The following is a 20,589-nucleotide window of genomic DNA, read 5'->3' as shown; positions in this document are numbered from 1 at the left end:
TGAAACATGCATAGGTTTGTGCTATAGAGACGAAGCAATAATGTGCAACTGTGCAAAGATGGTATTGTGTTTGGTGTCATCTAGACCTTTGTAGACAGCCCACACTTGCTTATAAAAATGTTACATAAATACAAAGCTACATAGAGGTAAAGGTAAAGGGACCCCTGACAATTAAGTCCAGTTGTGAACGACTCTGGGGTTGCGGCGCTCATCTTGCTTTACAGGCCGAGGGAGCCGGCGTTTGTCTGCTTCCGCAGACAGTTTTTCCGGGTCATGTGGCCAGCAGGACTAAGCCGCTTCTGGCAAACCAGAGCAGCACACGGAAATGCTGTTTACCTTCCCGCTGGAGCAGTACCTATTTATCTACTTGCACTTTGATGTGCTTTTGAACTGCTACGTTTGTAGGAGCTGGGACCGAGCAACGGGAGCTCACCCCGTCGCAGGGATTCGAACCGCCGACCTTCTGATCGGCAAGCCCAAGGCTCTGTGGTTTAACCCACAGTGCCACCCGCGTCCCTTCACAAAGCTACACATCTATCTATCATCTATCTATCTATCTATCTATCTATCTATCTATCTATCTATCTATCTATCTATCATCTATCTATCTATCTATCATCTATCTATCTATCTATCATCTATCTATCTATCTAATCTATCTCTATCTATCTATCATCTATCTATGTATCAATTCATTTTCCTTCTCACACATCTCAGTCTCCGGGTTCTCACAAACAAACAAACTCTCAGCTCACCCACAAAAGTCTCACAGTGAGGAGACTTCCTGGAAATAGCGGGCCTCACCCTGCTCTCTCACTCTAGACTTGTTTTTTTATGGGCAGGCCCAGGTGGATGGTACTTCTTTAAGCTGCCCGCAGACGTGTCCCATTCAGCTGCGCTCTCCACATCCAGCTCCAGGGGCCTCAGCTTTGTTGTGTATCCAGAGGATGGCAAAAGGGCCCCCCTCCACCCAAAAAGCTACATGTGAAGAGAAATAAAATCGAAATTAGTATGATGTTTTGAACACATTGGGTCACGGGTGGCACTGTGGGTTAAACCACAGAGCCTAGGACTTGCCGATCAGAAGGGTGAGCTCCTGTTGCTCGGTCCCTGCTCCTGCCAACCTAGCAGTTTGAAAGCACACCAAAGTGCAAGTAGATAAATAGGTATCACTCCAGAGGGAAGGTAAACGGTGTTTCCGTGCGCTGCTCACGTTCGCCAGAAGTGACTTAGTCATGCTGGCCACATGACCCGGAAGCTGTACGCCTGCTCCCTCAGCCAATAAAGCGAGATGAGCGCCACAACCTCAGAGTCAGCCACGGGGTCCCTTTACCTTTGAACACATTGTGTTCTTTAAATTGTGGCTTTAAATGAAATCTTTCTTTGATTGTCTTCCATGAACATGGTCTTAACATTGATTTGGTAAGTAACTGGGGAGGCCAATTCTGGATCCACACGTCCTAAGACAGTGGGGACATGGGTTTCCAGGTGGGGGTTGATCACTGTGTGGATTTGCCAAGCCTGCCTTCCTCTTAGAACGAATCTCCCTTTCATCCTGAGTTTGAGCGTTTTCAAAGCCTCTAAGGTGCTACTGGACAATTTTAAAATTTTATTTATTTATTTTGACTGTATCAGACCAACACGGCTACCTACCTGAATTCAAAGTCCACGACACCTTTGGTAAAGGCTGTTCTCCAACTGAAGGGCTCACAGGCCAGTGTTCCCCAGTTGTTGGTGTTTATACTACATTTTTTAAATATTTGCCTTGAGAGAGTCTTTAATCCTCTTTTGTTGACCGCTAGGATTACACTTTCCATTTTTAAGTTTGGAATAGAGTTGTTGCTTTGGAAGACGATCATCAGGCATCTGCACAACATGACCAGTCCAACAAAGTTGATGTTGAATAATCATTGCTTTGACACTGGTGATCTTTGCTTCTTCCAGTACACTGGCATTAGTTCGCCTGTCTTCCCAAGTGATGTGTAAAATTTTTCAGAGACACCGTTGATGGAATCTTTTGAGGAGTTGGAGATGGCCTTTATAAGTGGACCATGTTTCAAAAGCATACAGTAAGGTTGGTAGTAGAATAGCTTTGTAAACAAGCATTTTGGTTTCCCTGCGAATGTCCTGGTCCTCAAACACTCTGCACTTCAAACAGGTAGCTCCTATCTAACAACTGGAGCATCAGCAGTTACCATTTTTCTGAATCTTACTTGCCTTTTAAGGATGCCAACGCCCCCAGCAGGATCTTTGTGGTATTTGTTTTCATTCATGTACTCCAGGCTTTGTACTTTTAAGCAAAAGTCATGATAGAACCTGCATTTTCTCATGTATGTCATTTGTTTAGTTCACACACTTCCAGACTCTGCTGTTTTATGGTTGTTCAAAGCATCTTCTAATATACCACCTTTTCCTTTTGTAAACCAATGCATCTTTAAAAGTCTGACATCTGCTAGTGAAGCTAGTTCTATTTTAGCTTTTTGTTGTAATCAATCCTGGAACGAGTTATCTGCATAAAAAGACTTTAAAACGCACAATAAACACCTCCTGCATTCAAGGCCTGTTTGATGGCAGCCTGCTATCCTGGTGAGGTTTTCCTCTTAAGCACAGAGGTCTTTGCAGATGGTGTGAGCTCATCATTCCCATTTCTTGCTCAGATTGGGTGTTTGCTGCTGGTTCCAGATGATAAAGATGAACTAATAGCAAGTTTTAAATATGATGCTTAACTAGCATGGAGATGGGAAAGAGAAATTCACAACCACTAAATTACAAACCTCCCGTATAAGTTCTGAGATGGCAAAAATACTCATCTTGATTTCTTTTTTTGCAGCCAGCTATGTTTTCCATAAAAATTTATGCTTTTGAATTATGGTTGTTGGAGGAGACCCTTGAGAGTCCCATGGACTGCAAAAAGATCAAACTTATCCATTCTGAAGGAAATCAGGCCTGAGTGCTCACTGGAAGGACAGATCCTGAAGCTGAGGCTCCAATACTTTGGCCACCTCATGAGAAGAGAAGACTCCCTAGAAAAGACCCTGATGTTGGGAAAGATGGAGGGCACAAGGAGAAGGGGAAGACAGAGGACGAGGTGGTTGGAGAGTGTTCTCGAAACTACCAGCATGAGTTTGACCAAACTGCGGAAGGCAGCAGAAGACAGGAGTGCCTGGCATGCTCTGGTCCAGGGGGTCACGAAGAGTCGGACACGACTAAACAACAACAACAACAACAACGTTTTTCATACTATTCTGAGTAGATCAGGAAAGGGGTTGCCAGTAAGTGAGTTGCATCACAGCAGAAAAGAGAGTGAGAGTGATTCTTTCCTGGAGAATCCCAGGCTGTTTTGAGCTTGAGGCTCTTTTTACTAACAAAGCATGGTTCGTGAAGCATTTAGAGGGATGCAAAGGTTGCCCCTCCAACCCGGGGTTCATACGATGTGCAATTATTCCTCAAGAACATCGAAAGCTCTGGGCAAGTTTCCATTTCTACACATGGAGTGACTAGTGCTATAAACAATAAATTTTGCTCCATCTTACACAGAATTTTATGCACTAACTGGTAGTGACTCTTCAGGGTTTCAGGCAAGAGTCTCTCCTACTCCCAACTCTACCTGGTGATGTGGGATCCAGACTGAGCCCACAGCATATGGAGAAAAGTGGTCAACCTTTCCCCTGCCACCAGGGTTTATGTTAAAATCCCTCAAAAGGGAAGCTGCCATCAGCACCATCGACTTTGGCTCTTAACATTTAGCGGTCCTAGAGGGGTGGTGGGTTGCGTGCGGTGTTAGGGGAGTGGTACTGCCTCTGGTGGGAGACATGTGCTTCTGGAGTAGTTTGTACACCTTTGGTTCCCCATCCTGCACTCAACTCTCACCTGTGGCTCCAGGAAGCTGCATGCATATGACAGTGGCCACAACCCAGGAGCAGTTTCAAGTGGCTGGCTAAACCAGGTGAGGGGAGCCGATGGGTCGGAAACCCTTGGTGAATTAGGGACTTCTCTGCACATGAAGACAGGCTCTGGCAGAATGAGCAGACAAGACCGATATTCGGTCCAACAGTCACGAAGGTTCTTCCTAATGTTTAGGTGGAATCTTCTTTCTTGTAGTTTGGATCCATTGTTCCGTGTCCGCTTCTCTGGAGCAGCAGAAAACAACCTTTCTCCCTCCTCTATGTGACATCCTTTTATATATTTGAACATGGTCAGTGCCTGGATAGAAAATTGTACACCAACTTGAGTTCCATGGTGGAAGAAATCTGGAAATAAATGAAAGAAATAAAAATTAAATAAATTGAGCCTTGGTGCCCTTGTGCCTTAGTTTGAATCTTGGTTTCTCACCCCAAAGAACACACTGCTGAAATCCGAATTGGTGGCATCCATGACAACAAGGACTAGTTTTACTTCTCTTTAGGAAATCTTTTCCTCCCTCTTTTGCACATTCACCAACATCATTCACGGGGGCTGCACATATGCAAGATCTGATAGCTCAGTTAGGATTTAATCTAACTGAGTCAAAGAAGGATCTTCGTCAGTTCCCCTTTGAGAACTGGATAGATCCCAGTGTTCTAGGATGGAAAGTCACAACCTCCCCTCACCCCAACAAGGGGCAATGACTGTGGAATGGGGAAAATGGGTGCTTTTTACCTCATAATTCCTGTGATGTCCGCTGGTTCTTCTCTGGTATTAGGAAAGCAGAACAATTTAGCATGACTGATGGACGAGGGCACCCTGGAAGCTACGGCCGGTTCCTTTTCATCCTGCGAGGCACAGTGCGTGCTGGAATTCTCCAAGTCTGCATAAACATACGCCATTGAAGCGCTGAGAGCAACATACTGGTGTGCGACAGGGGCAGCACTTCCAGACTTGTAATTAATGGAAGCTTAGCAGGAGGCTGTCAGGAATTAAGTATCGCATAAAGCTGGCATGCGGTACCAATCAGAGGTGGCAGCATTTCTCGCAGTATTCTTTTTTTTTTAAGAGTCTGCTATTTCAATTCCTGGTGCATGAGCCTGTGCACATTGTTATTGTTGGGGTACCTGGCTGCATATAGGCAGGGGCAGACTTTGGTAATATGGCGCCCTGAGTGAGGACAAAATGTGGTTCCTCACCCACTGAATATTTCTTATTTTTAACAATAATTCCTTTTGGCACAGTTGCTTTTTTTATGGATCATCTCTGTAGGGACCTGTATGGATGTTGTTGATGTTATTTTGTGCCCCCTCAGCTCAGTGTCCCATGTAAGGGAACCACCTACACCACCCTAAATCCAGCGTTGATATAGATTAATATATACTACAACAGAGGACAGCAACTGAAGGGTCCTGGGCCAAATCGATTGCCTTAGGTAAGTAGATGCTGGTGAGAGTTGGGAGGCATTTTTTCTGAGGCGATAACCAGTCTGATGCAAGGCCTCACCAGCGTTAGTATTTGGGATATGATTTGTGGGTCTCAGGAGTGAGCAACGATGGGGAACCTGGGATACCCTCCAGGTGTTGTTGGATTCCAACTCACCTCAGTCCCGCCCAGCATGGCCAACTGCCAGGGAGTTTTGGAGATGAAGTCTAGACACATTTGAAGGGCCACAACTTGCCCAGCCCTGGAGAGCAAAAAGTGTTGAACTGACAGAAGCTCGGCCTTCTCCATGAACTTCACGCTTTGTGGCAGTAGCCACAGTAGCAACAATCAGGGGGGGACTTGGGTAATCTTTCATAATATGGTACCCTGAGCAAGGCCAACCTTTGGTGCCACAAATGGACCTTCTCAAATGTGGATCTTCTCAATTTTGTGCCCTCTCAGCTTTGAGTCCTGTGGTGGAGGGTACTGGCCTCACAGCCCTCAATCCAGCGCTGCAGCAATCAGCATTTGGAGGGTCCTGAAAATATGAAAAAAGGCGCTGGTCTAATCTCAGCCCCCTACCGGAGGATGGGAGAACTTGCCAGCCCAAAGTACATTTTGGGCACTTGGGGTAGGTGAAGATGGCAGAGATTGGATTCAAACAGAACTAAGCTGCAGTGGCGTAGCGTGGGGGGTGCAGGGGGGGCCCGGCCGCACCGGGCGCAACATCTGGGGGGGGCGTGCTCGCACTCGCAGCTCTCTGCCCCTACCTGGCTCACTCACTCTCTCTCACTGCAGTGCTGGCTGTGCGAATCCGATCCGAGCCGCTGGGTCGCCGCCCACTGTGGAGGGGGGGGTGCCAGGCGTGCGGTGCGGTGCAGAGAGAGAGCGAGTTGGGGGAGGGACAGTGCAGCGGGGGGGGGGGGGCGCAAATTACTTGCCTTGCCCCGGGTTAGGGGGCGCAAATTACTTGCCTTGCCCCGGGTGCTGACAACCCACGCTACGCCACTGCTAAGCTGGGCATAGTCTGCTCACCTAGGCAGACTAGGAATTTTAGGAATGTGACATAGATGGTTACAGATGCAAACTCTTACCCCTGGCTCCTCTCAATCTTCTTGTGTTAGAAAAACATGCAGAGCAACAAGGAGGAAAGTGGTGCCATCTCCCAGTGCAAGATGAAAGGGAAAGATGGAGCAGTGAAAATGTGGTTCTGATATGGGGATAAGCCTGATTCAGCCAAAGCACATCATTGGCCTAAGACCACCAGCAAAGGCCTTTTGCACCCCTTGTAGCTGTAATAAACACCAGTTGCTTCAGAGGAAAAGGAGGCCTATCCGCACTGATTCCTTTTGCACACCTGTGCTGCTATATATATATTTTACAGTATATTACGGTACAGATTAACGGCCGGTCACATTTTATACTTGCTTCGAGGACTTAATTTTTTTGACATTTGTTTTAATTGACCATCCTCCTTGTTCTTGCTGGGATTAACTGCTGGTCCACCCCTGTTAAACTGGCTCCACTCCTCCACTTGTTCCTTGCATCATGTCCACTTTCACAGCCAGCGGCCCAATTATTCTTAGCCAGCGGCCCCTCCAGCTTTGAGCTTTCGACACGCACCTTGGCGGCGGGATCATGCCAGCTACGCTTTCCAGACACCTCTTTGTCACTGGAGAACTGGTGACTGTGGGGCGGAAGAATTTTAATTTGTGGTGTTACAGTAATGACTGGCTTTGCGTCGGAGTAACCTCAGGGCAGAGGGTTTGGCAAGCTGTCACCAGTCAGTCCTGCTGACAAGGTGACAGAAGCAGCTTCAGCTTGAGTAGCGGGAGAGGGACACACTGAGACGGAGGGACGTGCAAACCCAACACACACTTTGCAGTGGGGCAGGAGAGGAGGGGAGAGATCAGGCTGCAGAAGATCCATTAGCAAGAAGGTGGCAGAACAAGGTTAGTCAGTGATCACGTTTACGGTAGTGAGGTGCTTTCTCTGTGCAAAAGGAACCTTAAATAATATACAGTGGTGCCCTGCAAGATGAATGCCTCGCAAGACGGAAAACCCGCTAGACGAAAGGGTTTTCCATTTTGGAGGTGCTTCGCAAAACGAATTTGCTATGGGCTTGCTTCGCAAGACGAAAATGTCTTGCGAGTTCCTGCGGGGTTTTTTTCCTCCCCCCCCCTTTTTCCCAAGCCGCTAAGCCGCTTAACAGCTGATCCGCTAAGCCGCTTATCAGCTGATCCGCTAAACCACTTATCAGCTGATCCGCTAAGCCCGCTAAGCCGCTAATAGCGCTAATCCGCTAATCCACTAATGGGCTTGCTTCGCAAGACGAAAAAAACCGCAAGACGAAGCGACTCGCAGAACGGATTCTTTTCGTCTTGCGAGGCACCACTGTACTGGGTATATTAATCTATCATACAGCTGGATCCAGATGCAATCATACTTTGAGAAGGCCAACTGAATCCAAAGGTCTTATGTTGATTTCATGTCCACTATCTTCAATGGGTCAGACCCAAAGCAAACCCTCCAGGTGTCCCTATTTTCCAGGGACAATCCCCGATTTACAGAAGCTGTCCCATTTTCTGATTTGATCCCAGAATGTCCTGCTTTTCCTTAGGATGTCCCTATTTTCACCAGAGAAATGTTGGAGGGTATAGAGTTATGTGACACCCCCCTGCCAAGACAAGAAGACAAGTAATTATACAACCTTTAGAAGACATCTGAAGGCAGCCCTGTATAGGGAAGGTTTTTTTATGTTTAATGCTTCATTTGTTTGTATACACGTTGGAAGCTGCCCAGAGTGGCTGGAGCAACCGGGTCAGATGGGCGGGGTATAAATAATAAAATGATGATAATGATGGAATAGGATGTCCCTATTTTCATCAGAGAAATGTTGGAGGGTATGCCAAAGACTGGATCCAACCATATTTACAGTGGTGCCTCACAAGACGAAAAGAATCCGTTCCGTGAGTCTCTTCGTCTAGCGGTTTTTTCGTCTTGCGAAGCAAGCCCATTAGCGGATTAGCGCTATTAGCGGTTTAGCGGCTATTAGCGGCTATTAAAGGCTTAAGGGATTAGCGGATTAGCTGCTAAAAGGCTATTAGCAGCTTAGTGCCTTAGAAAAAGGGGGTGAGGAGCGGAAAAACCCCCCCCAGGAATCGCAAGACATTTTCGTCTTGCGAAGCAAGCCCTTAGGGAAATCCGTCTTGTGAAGCACCTCCAAAACGGAAAACCCTTTCGTCTAGCGGGTTTTCCGTCTTGCGAGGCATTCGTCTTGCGGGGCACCACTGTATTGTTGTTGTTATTGTTTGCGTGTCGTTTTCCCATGGAAACCCCAACTCTCATCTCTACGCATGTCCCTTTTTTCATATTCTGTAAAAACAAACAGAGGCTCACCTCCAGTCCATTATTGATTCCAAAGGCTGGTGTTAGAAGAGAAGAAGAAGAAGAGTTTGGATTTGATATCCTGCCTTTCACTCCCTTTAAGGAGTCTCAAAGAGGCTAACATTCTCCTTTCCCTTCCTCCCCCACAACAAACACTCTGTGAGGTGAGTGGGGCTGAGAGACTTCAGAGAAGTGTGACTGGCCCAAGGTCACCCAGCAGCTGCATGTGGAGGAGCGGAGACGCGAACCCGGTTCCTCAGATTACGAGACTACCGCTCTTAACCACTACACCACACTGGCTCTCAGTGTTAGGCTGTGCCTCTCCATCCAAGCTCAATCTCTATGCAGGTTTGTAAATAAATGCAACTACTACAAAATGCCGCGCTCCTCCTGCGACTGCCTGCCAGGAAGGCAACATAACCCAAGTAAGTGCTGTTTCCTTCGACATTCTCCTCACTTACAGAACTGGTTTGCCTTTGAGACTATTCATTGGCTGCAAGTGACTGGATCATGTAGACTTCAGTTGTTTATAACTCAAGTTATTGCATCTTGTATTCATATTCTCCCCCCAAATCCCCTCCGCAGACCCATATAGCCTGTGTCTCGGTAGGTATGCTGCAAATCTGTCACCAGAACCCAGCTTCACAGCAACCTCTGGTGGACAACAGGAGGAACTGAAGTTTCTTCAACCACTCTATCAAATGCACAGGGACTTAGGAAGCTGCCATAAAGGTAAAGGTAAAGGTACCCCTGACCGTTAGGCCCAGTTGTGGACAATTCTGGGGTTGCGGCGCTCATCTCACTCTATAGGCCGAGGGAGCTGGTGTTTGTCTGCAGACAGCTTCCGGGTCATGACTAAGCCGCTTCTGGCGAAACCAGAGCTGCACACAGAAACACCGTTTACCTTCCCGCAGGAGCGGTACCTATTTATCTACCTGCACTTTGACATGCTTTCAAACTGCTAGGTGGGCAGGAGCTGGTACCAAACAATGGAGCTCACCCCATCGTGGAGATTCGAACCGCCGGCCTTCTGATCGGCAAGCTCAGAGGTTTAGACCACAGCGCCACCTGCATCCCTTACGTTGTGCCAAACTCTTAACCCGCCCAGATCTTTAGGGTTTCAAAAGAGAGTTTCCCCCAGCTATTCTGGAGATGTCAGGGACTGAACATGGAGCATGCTGTTGATGTTGGCATCCTTCTGTACTGAGAGACAATGGAGTGCGCCTCCGGGGGTGAAGTCAAAATGCTGCTGCAAAGTGACTTCTCCGGGGTGCAGGTCTGGCCTGGAGGTCCTGGACTGACCAGACGACAAGCCTCCCCCCATCTCAGTTTGGCTGAGGTGGCCCAAAAGAAAGTAGAGCAATATGTTTGGCACCAGCTTGGCTGCAGGAGTTGCCGGAAGGAGACTTACAAGATGCCACCCAGCTGCCTTAGGGACTTTGCTCTAGATTTGTGTAGTTTTCACTCATGTACTCTAGCACTGAGCTATAGGCAGTTACCTGTGCTTTTTCCTAATGGGGAATTGAAAGTGAATAGGCCAGGATACAATATTGCTTATCAGCCATAAACTTTCAGATGGACTAGGGCAGAGGTAGCCAACATGGTGCCTGCAGACGTTGTTGACTGCAACTCCCATCAGCCCAGACAGCATGTCCAGTGGTCAGGGATGATGGAAGCTGTAGTCCCCAAAATATTTTACTTTATTTATATCCCACCTGCACAATTTCTGTTCTCATCCTGGGGCAAAGTTCGCAACCCGGAGCAACTACTTCCGGGTTAGCGGAGTTTGTAACCCGAAGCATTTGTAACCCGAAGCGTTTGTAACCGAGGTACCACTGTAAAGAAGAAGAAGAAAGAGACCTTTTTGCAAATAACAGTACAGGCTTAGCAGCAGACAGAGTCCAGAAGTCATGACTCAGGAGTTCAAGCATCAAGCAAGATGTTCAGAAGTGGATCGAAGCAACAAATACGTCCCAACAGTTTGGGTGCCCTGCCCACCAAGCTTTTAAAGGCAAGGCATGAAATGCTCACTCGCAAGGCTCACTTGCTTTGAAAGAATGCTGGGATGGCAAATTGGATGGATTGTTTGGATCATCTCATCTGTGGAGGCAGAGCTTGCTTCTAGGGGACAATCCTGCACCCTCTTCTTCAGGCTCCCAATCAGCTGGAAATGCAAACTCTATCCGGCAGTATTCCAGCGCTGGCAACGCTGATAATGCAACTGACCGAAAACAAAGACAGAATAGCCAACACAGCTCTGCTGACTCACAAATGTTAGAGGCACAGGAAACTTGGCTGGCTTTTGTTTTTGTTTTAAAGCTGCAGACATGGTGAATGACTCCTGCAGTTTATTCTGGGCAAAACCTCCTTTCTCCTACAGCGGTTACCGTTAAAGGCAATAAAGCAGTCCCCTTTTCATTCTATCTAAATACTAGCCTAGAGACAGCAGCCATCATCTACTACAACAATTAATAAATACTTCTTCATTTGACAGGCCCTGGGATTTTGTATGACCACATCAATGGGCTACCAGAACAAAAAATTCATCTGCTGCAGAAACCAGAGGGCTAGATTTCCTGAAGGAAATCTGGGGTGATGAAAGTATTTTAGTGCAATATCTTGTCTGCTGTGTGATATTGGCTTCTGTCAGTTTGCCAGACTGATTTATCTTCATTTGCAACACGCCAATATCTGCTTGGCAAATTGGCTCATGAACCTAAACCGGCATTGGGACTGGGATCCTGTGAAGAAATTACTATCCCCAGTGGCATTACAGAAATATGTGTATTTGCCTAAACGCTATAAAATAGCTGCAGTTCAATATCCCTGTAGCAGAGCTATCGGAAGGGACCATAAAAGCATCATGTTCATTCCACAGGGAATTTGATCAAGATAAACCATTCCTGCAGAATGACGTAAGAATTGTGAGTTAAGAGAAGCTCTTCTTATTTCTGTTTCCGTGCATGGGCTCAAAGACTCAAGTTGCGGGCCAGGATGCCTGGATATTGGGTGTCCAGAGTCCCACCCCCCCACCCCGCTCCCCACACCTCATACATAGAATCATAGAATAGAATCATAGAGTTGGAAGAGACCACAAGGGCCATCGAGTCCAACCCCCTGCCAAGCAGGAAACACCATCAGAGCACTCCTGACATATGGTTGTCAAGCCTCTGCTTAAAGACCTCCAAAGAAGGAGACTCCACCACACTCCTTGGCAGCAAATTCCACTGCCGAACAGCTCTTACTGTCAGGAAGTTCTTCCTAATGTTTAGGTGGAATCTTCTTTCTTGTAGTTTGGATCCATTGCTCCGTGTCCGCTTCTCTGGAGCAGCAGAAAACAACCTTTCTCCCTCCTCTATGTGACATCCTTTTATATATTTGAACATGGCTATCATATCACCCCTTAACCTCCTCTTCTAACAAGAAACTCACTCTCTGAGTATAAACTGTTGGTGCATTGTAGAAGAATCAGCTGCAGCTCTAAGAGTGAACTTGGAATAAGAATATTAGGGGGGAATGGAGAGAGGAAGGGGCAAAGGCAGGAGCCAAGGTACACAACACAACACACATAGGCTGTAGGTATCAGAAACTGGATGGACCAGCAGTTTGGCCAGCGGAGTTAGCAGGACAAGGAGGTTGTGGAGGAAAGGCAACAGGAGTTGGCAGGAGGCAATAGGAAAAGGTTGGGGACCTTTGCAGTGCTCCCACTCCCTCCCCAAATCTGGAATCTGCAAAAACTAGCTGCTGTTGACCAGCGCTGCTCGTCAATGCTTCTTCCGCTCCTCTGTGATTGTTACACTATTTGTATAGTGATGGCTAAATGCACTTAACCGTCTGCAGATTGTGGGTTGGACACCTGCCAAAACATTTGCAAGATTTCCGCTAACCCCAGTTCTGGTAACAGCCATGCTAACCAGGACAGCCATGGGCAGACAGCCTCACAGCACTTTGAACTTCTATTCTAGGCCTTGCTCTCCCTTCTCTTGAATGGCAAAAGAAAGAAGACAGTGGGCTGCGTTAATAATTTTTCCAGTTGGCTGGTCTCCGTGTGACATGGAATGCGGGTTGGAGCTCTTTAAGTCACGTCCCATTACCGGACATCCAATGATAATAGGGCCCGGGCCCACCCTGCTATGAGTAATCAAACGATGTCTGAAAAGGCAGTCTTCTGTACAGCCTTCAATTAGGGAAACCACATTTTCCAGAAACAGCAGCAACTCTTAAGAAGTTATATACCTTTCAAAAAACTCAAAACAACTCTTTGCTGCCCACCAAAATAATTTAGCGTGTGTTTGTGATAAAAACAACAGTGATTCAGTGTGAATCATCTAACTTTAGTCTGTCCTATGACTATACTTCAAGACAGGTAAAGTGCTCTAGATTAAGGGTGAACCACATGCGATGGTCAATCGTGTTTGCTTTGCCTCAGAGTTTTATTGTTTTACAAAATACAGCCATGCAGGGTGCAAGCACAAGTGGAAGGAGAGGGAGAGGAAGGGTTGGTTTTTTTAATCCTATCATTTCATGCTATTTCCCCTTATAAAAATCACACACTATTTCATATGTAAGGTGCATAAGGAGGCAAAGAACTGCCTGAGCAAACCTGCTCACAGGTGTGTTCATCACTATAGCAGTTGTATTGACCAATAGATCCTGTGAATGAGCCATAAGATCAAACAAGGTTGTCAGTGGTGGCCCATCCTGTTTTGCCACCTGAGGCAAAATGAGAAGGATTCCCCACCACCACCCCGCCAAAGCGTCGCTTACCAGGGTAGAGATCCTGCAAGATCTTGTGGAACTCTTGTGATATCTTGCAGTGCTCTTGTGAAATCTTGCCAGAAGCCACTGCCCCGCAGGATTCCACCACCAGAGATAGCTGCCTCAGTCTGCCTCATGGGCGGGCTGGCCCTGGAGATCACTGTCAGATTATGTCTGTCTGAATGCCTACAGCAATGCTTTCCAGTGGAGTCCCTTCACATTTTCAGCTGCAAATTATCAAGTGTTGAGTGACCAACTGATGATAAATGAAGTAACTTGCATGCATGTATGACCAGGCCGTATGTTTTCAAAGAAATTAGGGCTGCCTAATACATTTTTCTGCCTGAGGCAGAGCACCAAATTCCCCCTATCCTATCATGGGGCATAGCACTCAACACCGATGAAGCTATTTGGACTTCTGAGGCACAAAATCCCTGTAAATAAATAAATAAATAAAATAAAAGTTTGCTTCCCTTTCATGATACCCCAGATCAACTGACTGAGGCTGCCACCTCACTTTCCCTAATGATAGGACTGGCTGTGGCAACCTAGTTTTAAAAATGTCAATTAGTAATCGTATGAATGTTCATCCTCCATTTAGAAATTTAGCACTGCCTCTGTCTCCCCTGATAGTATTGAGAGAAAGCAAACAGGGCCGGTCCAAGACATTTTGGCACCTGAGATGAACCACAAAATGGAACCTCACCCCAAAATGGCACCCTTCATTCAAGAAGGGTTGAATGAAGATTCAGCGTTGCATTCCTTGGAGGCCGAATCTGCTGCCTCTGTGGATTCTCCCACCTGAGGTAGCAGCCTCGCCTTGCCTCATAGGTGGGCCGGCACTGAACACAAGCCAATTTCTTCTCAACACTGTGAAACTTTAGTGGTTATGGTGGTACTTCTGCTAAACTTTGTACCTATATTCCCTCTCACTGAACTTATCTGTTCAGCTTTTGACTGCTTCATATCAGCTTTGAATTGTCGTACTACCACACTTCAAAGTATGAACCAGGAGCAGTTCAGAATATCACAGCAGAGTTTCATGAGCTGACACAGTTAGTGGTTGAGTCATCATCTGTTAACGTCAAGAAAGGAAACAGTTATTTTTCTCACCATCTTCAGAGAAGATTCATTTTAGGCTTCACCTCTCAAAATCAAAATGCTTGTTTGCACGTGTGTGTGTTTATCTGAGCATGTAGCCTGGGAGTACAGAATGCCTGTAGGATCAAGTATATCATTCTGGCTGCTGGAAGAATAATTTAAAAGATTTATAACAGGTGGGAAGCCTGCAATGTTTCCTGGATTTCATGGGCTTGTTATTTGCAATGAGCAATAACTCAGCTCTGCAGTTTTGCAGCCCCGTCTACCCGTAAATCTGTTTTCACTGAGATGGGAGTCCAGTTTTCTACCTCAGTTCCATGCATATGCATGGACGCAGTGCCCAGCAATGTTGGTGGCAGGGAATATTGAAAAGGACATTGGCAGAAATGCCCATTTTACCAACTTCTGCAGTAACTGCAAACTCCTTTGGTGAAAATTCAGATAGTGTTGTTTCCACCATTGCTATGCTTTGTTTTCCTCAGAATACTCAATACATATATTTTCAGAATCATCTGTCCTTAGCAGACATCTCTCTTTCTCTCTCTTTTTAAGCACCTGCAATGGAGTACAAAAAAAACAGCCACCTAAAAATAAAAAACTATCAAAATTACAAAACCAGGCAAAAAGCCACTCAAGGAAACACATTTTAAAGCTCCACATAGTGCTGAACAAACTGCACTGGTTGCCAGTATAATAATGAGGTCAAGGTATTAATGTTGGGGTATAGAGTCCTAAATAGCCTAGGACAAAATTACCTGAAGGACCACCCTTCCCTCGGACTCTGGCCAGATCACAGCACTAATCTGGGGCTACCCTACTGACTGACTCCAGGTTATCTTATATTTGTTAATTTCTACACAAGCTAAGGTGTTCAGTGTAGAGGCACCTTGAACACTGTTCCTGTTGAAATCATATAGGCACCTACAATTTGCATATTTTATCAGCATCTGAAAACGTTTTTGTTTCACCAAGTGTTTCTCATCTGTTCTGCATTTTATGGTTTTCTGATGTTTAAATTACTTTACTTTACATCAACATGATTTTTTGGCAGTTTATAAGCATTAAAATAATAAAATAAAATAAACCACATGGCAAACATCATCTCCTGTTTTGCCCTGACTTTAGCGAGATTGGGACTCTTGCCTTATTATCCCGAAAAGAAGATGGGGACTTCAGTGTTACGTCTTTGTTGCAGACTATGACACCAATGATTTCTGTGGGAAGCGATGGCGATACTTGGTCAAAGTAGGAGAGGCAGATATTTTAAGCTGCGCAAAGATAACATTTGGCTATTTTTGCCTTCTGAAGGCACCTAACTGCTACTCAGACTGATTACTTTTCTGTTCACAGCAAGGAAGAAATTCTCTAAATAGATAGACCCACAAAGTCCAAGTGACCATTAGCGTGTCTGGAGCAGCTCTTGTCTTCAACCCACAAACCAATTTTAAGATTAGTGGTAAGACTGTTTCCTTTGTAATGTCAGCTGAGCTAACAACTAGACATTCTAGTAAATTACTTCCTAGGACTCCTCTTAAAAGTCAACATCAAGTTCAATAAGTTGTTGTTTTTTAAATCAGAAAGGAAGATTGGTGATTTTATTTTCAGATTTATATCATTCTTGTGGTTCATATTTTATAATGGAATTTCTGTGCCATTTTTACCTGGTGTTCCTGGCCATAACAACAGCTGCAACAAACATCATGGTCCCCTGAGTTGCTATTGAAAAGGACCCGTTGGTGGCAAGTTCTCCACAGCCCAGAATAGTGAAACCAGTAATTTGGAGCACTGTGAGTCCAGTTGAGTGTGTCCTACCACGTGAAATGTTGACACAACATGGGAAGCCTCCTAACCCACCACTAATTCTTCAGTGGTGGGCACCCATGGAAAATATATTCTAGCTGCCTGGTGGAGAACTTGCTAAGGCCATTCAGCACTTTTTGTGATTGAAAAGGCAAGATGCACTCTTAAATAATGCCACAAGCAAATCAAATTCAGTAGCAGCCGTTTCTGGGACTCTCCTGTTTACCTCTAGAAGCTGGTCCCTTTGGCATTCTTAACCAGAGGCAGCGAATTGTGACCAAATTGTGACCTTCCACTTGCTCACTCATTTTTGTTGGCATCCTTAACTCCCTCCTCCTCCTCCTCCTCCTCCTCCCCCCCCCTTTTTTTGCAGCTTCAAGCCAATCCTTCAGGATGTTGTGTTCAGGAACACAGAAACCCTACAAGCCATTTGTTGAGTTCTGTCCGCAGGGAAATGCCTTCGTGGCTTCAAAATACCGCATCTTTGAAACATGTTTCAAACTTCACCACAATTATATGGCAGGCAGAATGGGAAAGAATAGCAGCAGGGTATTTTCTGTAGGTCAGAGAGAACTTGATATTTAGAGACAGGGGTGTATCTCCCTTCCCGTCAGTTGTACAAGCTGTCTAATTGAACGCAGCAGAAAACAAGGAGCTCTTTCCTTCTCTTCTACTGCCCTCTTCCACTCAAAAGAGTCCCCATATGTATTTTAGGCATGAGTCAAAAAGCAACTGGCCACCAGCCATAACTGATCCCAAAACACCATGAGCCACCATGTTGCAGTCCATAGAATGGTGGTCTTGGGGTGGAGAAGGAGGCCTGAGTTCACCCAATGCAGCCCTTAAAAATACTGGGTGACTTCACAGGGTTGTTGTGAGGAGCAAAAATAAAATGGCATTATCCAGATATATCCCTTCTGAACAAAGATCAGGATGGGGGGCAGGGAATGATAGAAGTCCCCAAAATTATAATGACAGCTCAACTAAGTACATACTGAATCGTGACCACATTTTGTAATGCACCCTCACCACTAAGCAAATGTAAATGATACTGTCAATAAATGGTGCCCATTAGTGTTAAAGCAAAACATATTTGATGACAAGGTTATTTGGGGAGTTTTCCCCCACACATGCAATTGTTTTTATTGCCAATGTTTTTACTGCATAATTGCTTCAAGGTCTTTTTATGGAAAATAATTCATAAATTGAATGAAATAAATAAATAACGTCCAGGAAAATCTTTCAGGATGAAAAGCCATCTCTGAGCCTCTTCTTAAAACTGAAGTAATTCCCTTCACCACACAAATGCAAATTTATGTTTTTTGTTTTTTTTAGTTTACAAAGTCCTAAACAATTCCGGACCAGGCTACCTGAAAGAATGCCTTGTCCATTGCAGGCCTGTCTGCCCACTGTTTAAATCTACAATTTTTATTTAACTCCTCATGAGAATTCATTAACATATTAATGCTAATTTCTCTTAATAGACACATTTTTGTATTGCAGTTTCAACTCATTTTTTTGCAAGCAATTTCCCTTAATATGATGCAGCTTAATCTTATTTTGACTAATATATCAACTTTCCACTAATATACACATTTATGTACACATTATTTTGTTGAAAAACTGCATTTCAAAAATTGTCATAGTGTGCATTTAGATGGAATGTTGTGTTGCATTTTGTGTCTTGGTTCAAGAAGTGCAAATTCAGTAGTTTCTCATTCACATGCAAACATAGTTTGCTTCTTCTACAAAGAGGTTGGCTCACTGGTACATTGGTAAATTGTGGCCTGTATTAATTTTAATTCCCCAAATGTAGTATCACTCTGGGGTCCTGTGTAAAATTTAAATGGTGGCCCCCATGGCAGGTGATGGTAGTAGTAGTTTAAGTGAGGGAGGGGGTCGAAAGGGAGCTCTACTTGCACTTGCTTGTTGTGATAAAGTAGGCTCCTTCATTGTGTGGAGGGTTTTAGTCATGTTCAAGCAAAAATCCCCCTTCAGCCCTTCCCCATTCAATGGGGGAAGCAGACTGAGTGGGGCTGCTAATGTTGAGGGCCAGGCTTGTGGGATGTGATACTTAGGTAGCAAACAAGTACAACATTCCTTGTTTTCCTAGAGTGGACATGCAAGGGGATGTTTGGTCCAGCCAGTCGGAACTTCCTGTTTCCTCCTGGCTGGGACATACTTCCTTTGCATGTGACTAGAAGTGGGCGTGACCTTACCTGTCAGGTAACAAAAGGGCAAGACATGCTGCTGCACTCTCTCTCTTCCATCTTTCTTTCGTCAGTTTGGCATCTTTGGGGTGGGTTCCATTACCATTATAAGAGAACAAGAGAGGAGTTCATAGTGAATTCTGGCACCTCTTTTTCTCGGAAAATAGCACTGCTGCAACTTAACACAGGATGAACTGGAGGAAGACGGGGAGGCATGAGAGCAGAGTGCAAATCAACTGTTTTATTTGATTTTCTTAATTTGAATTTCTAATCAGGTGACCTCATGCAATTACAAAGTTGTTTGGTACCCAGAGGGAAACGAATTCATGGTCATTAGGTCTGAATTCATTATAAGATGCTTTACAATGCTATCTGTCTCAAGGGTCAATACAGAAAGGACTTGCATGTGTCTCTAGATAGCTGAGGTAATGTGCAAACAGGTTATTCATTGCAGCATGACTTCAGAAGCATGTTAGTGTCTCAGCCTCAGTTTATGCTTTTCATACAAAATGATCAGCTTTATTTTATTTTTATGTTGATATTATCACTGGTTGTACACTGCCTGTTTGGCCATGAAATGTTCTTACAATGAAAGGGTATATTAGTTTATTAAACATTGTTGTACGCTACCCCAATCTCTGAGCTGTGAGAGATTCTAGGGGTTCTAGGGCTCATGTTTCCTTTGGAATGGGGCACAGCAGAGACTGTGGTGTCTTTAGAATATATGGTTTATTTACACATGTATACAACCTGAGCCTATGATGGAGGAGTTCACGGCATTAACAGCCCAAGAGGGTCAATCAATCAATTTCCTTTATTCGACCGATAGTCAGAAATATAAACATTACACAATAATTATAAACTATAACAGCCCAAGAGGGTCTTACTTCTCTCATATGCTCAGAGAAGCAATTTGTTGAGATAACACCGCATGATGTTATTAAGGGGCTGTGGCAAACGATAGTGGCTTACATAAGTGTAGCAGAAGCAAACATAAACACAGGGAGATCTCTGGGGGCTTATTTGTCCGCGACAGACTTAAACTGGGAAGTATATTTTCCAAGGTGGTGGGTAGGCATCCTATATACAAATAGCAGACTCATTCTTTGAGCGTGGATCCTATGGAGTCATGTAAAAAGGTAAACGTGTATTGGGAAATTATTTATAATGAATTGGGAGGGAAATGTTCAAAACTACTTTCCTAAAAAAACCCAGAGTCCTTTTTGTTGGGGATAATCCAGACTGAAATTCCCAGGTGTAAGAAAAGTTTATTTATGTATACAACAACTGTGGTCCATGTTTTGTTAGCCCCAAAATGGAAAGCGAACGAGGTCCCAACTAAAGAAGATTGGCAATTGAGTTGACTGAATATGCAGAACTTGCAGATTTAAGTAATAGAATAAGGGAGCAAGAAGAACATACATCTAAAGAAGACTGGGAAACATTTATTGAATATATGGAAAATAACTGGATACACCTGAAAATGCTGGCACAGCATTGAGACAAATTCAACAGAGTAAATAATTTTTGATGGATGTAAAAGTGGGAAACTGATTTGAACGGTTATAGTAAAATATCCAGGGATGTATGATATGTAAAATGGACCATGGAAAGAGAAAGGAAATCATTGGATATTTTAAAGTTTATAAAATGTTTATTTGGAATTGTAAAAATGTAAAATTAATAAAAAGATTATTTAAAACAAAAACAAAATAGCATCACCTACAAGATGGAGGTATCAGCAGGTTCAATGGAATCCCAATGTTTGCAGAAGTTTGGTCTTTTTCAACAGTTTGTGGGGGGAACTGAATGGTGTTCCAAAAACAGCCCCATGGAATGTTGACTAACTAACTATTAAAAGGGGGGAAATGGGAAAGTGGGTCTTGGTGGAATGGAACAGAACAGAATATCCTGTTCTTTGGTAGGAATGGTGGCTAGCTGGCAGACAAAAGAACAGGAATGCTGTACACTGCAACATTTTGCTGCACTTTCTACCTGTTTCAAC

Source organism: Podarcis tiliguerta, assembly GCF_965153285.1.
Source record: "Podarcis tiliguerta genome assembly, chromosome: 12".
Classification (NCBI taxonomy): domain Eukaryota; kingdom Metazoa; phylum Chordata; class Lepidosauria; order Squamata; family Lacertidae; genus Podarcis; species Podarcis tiliguerta.
Note: the sequence above shows the minus strand (reverse complement) of the source record.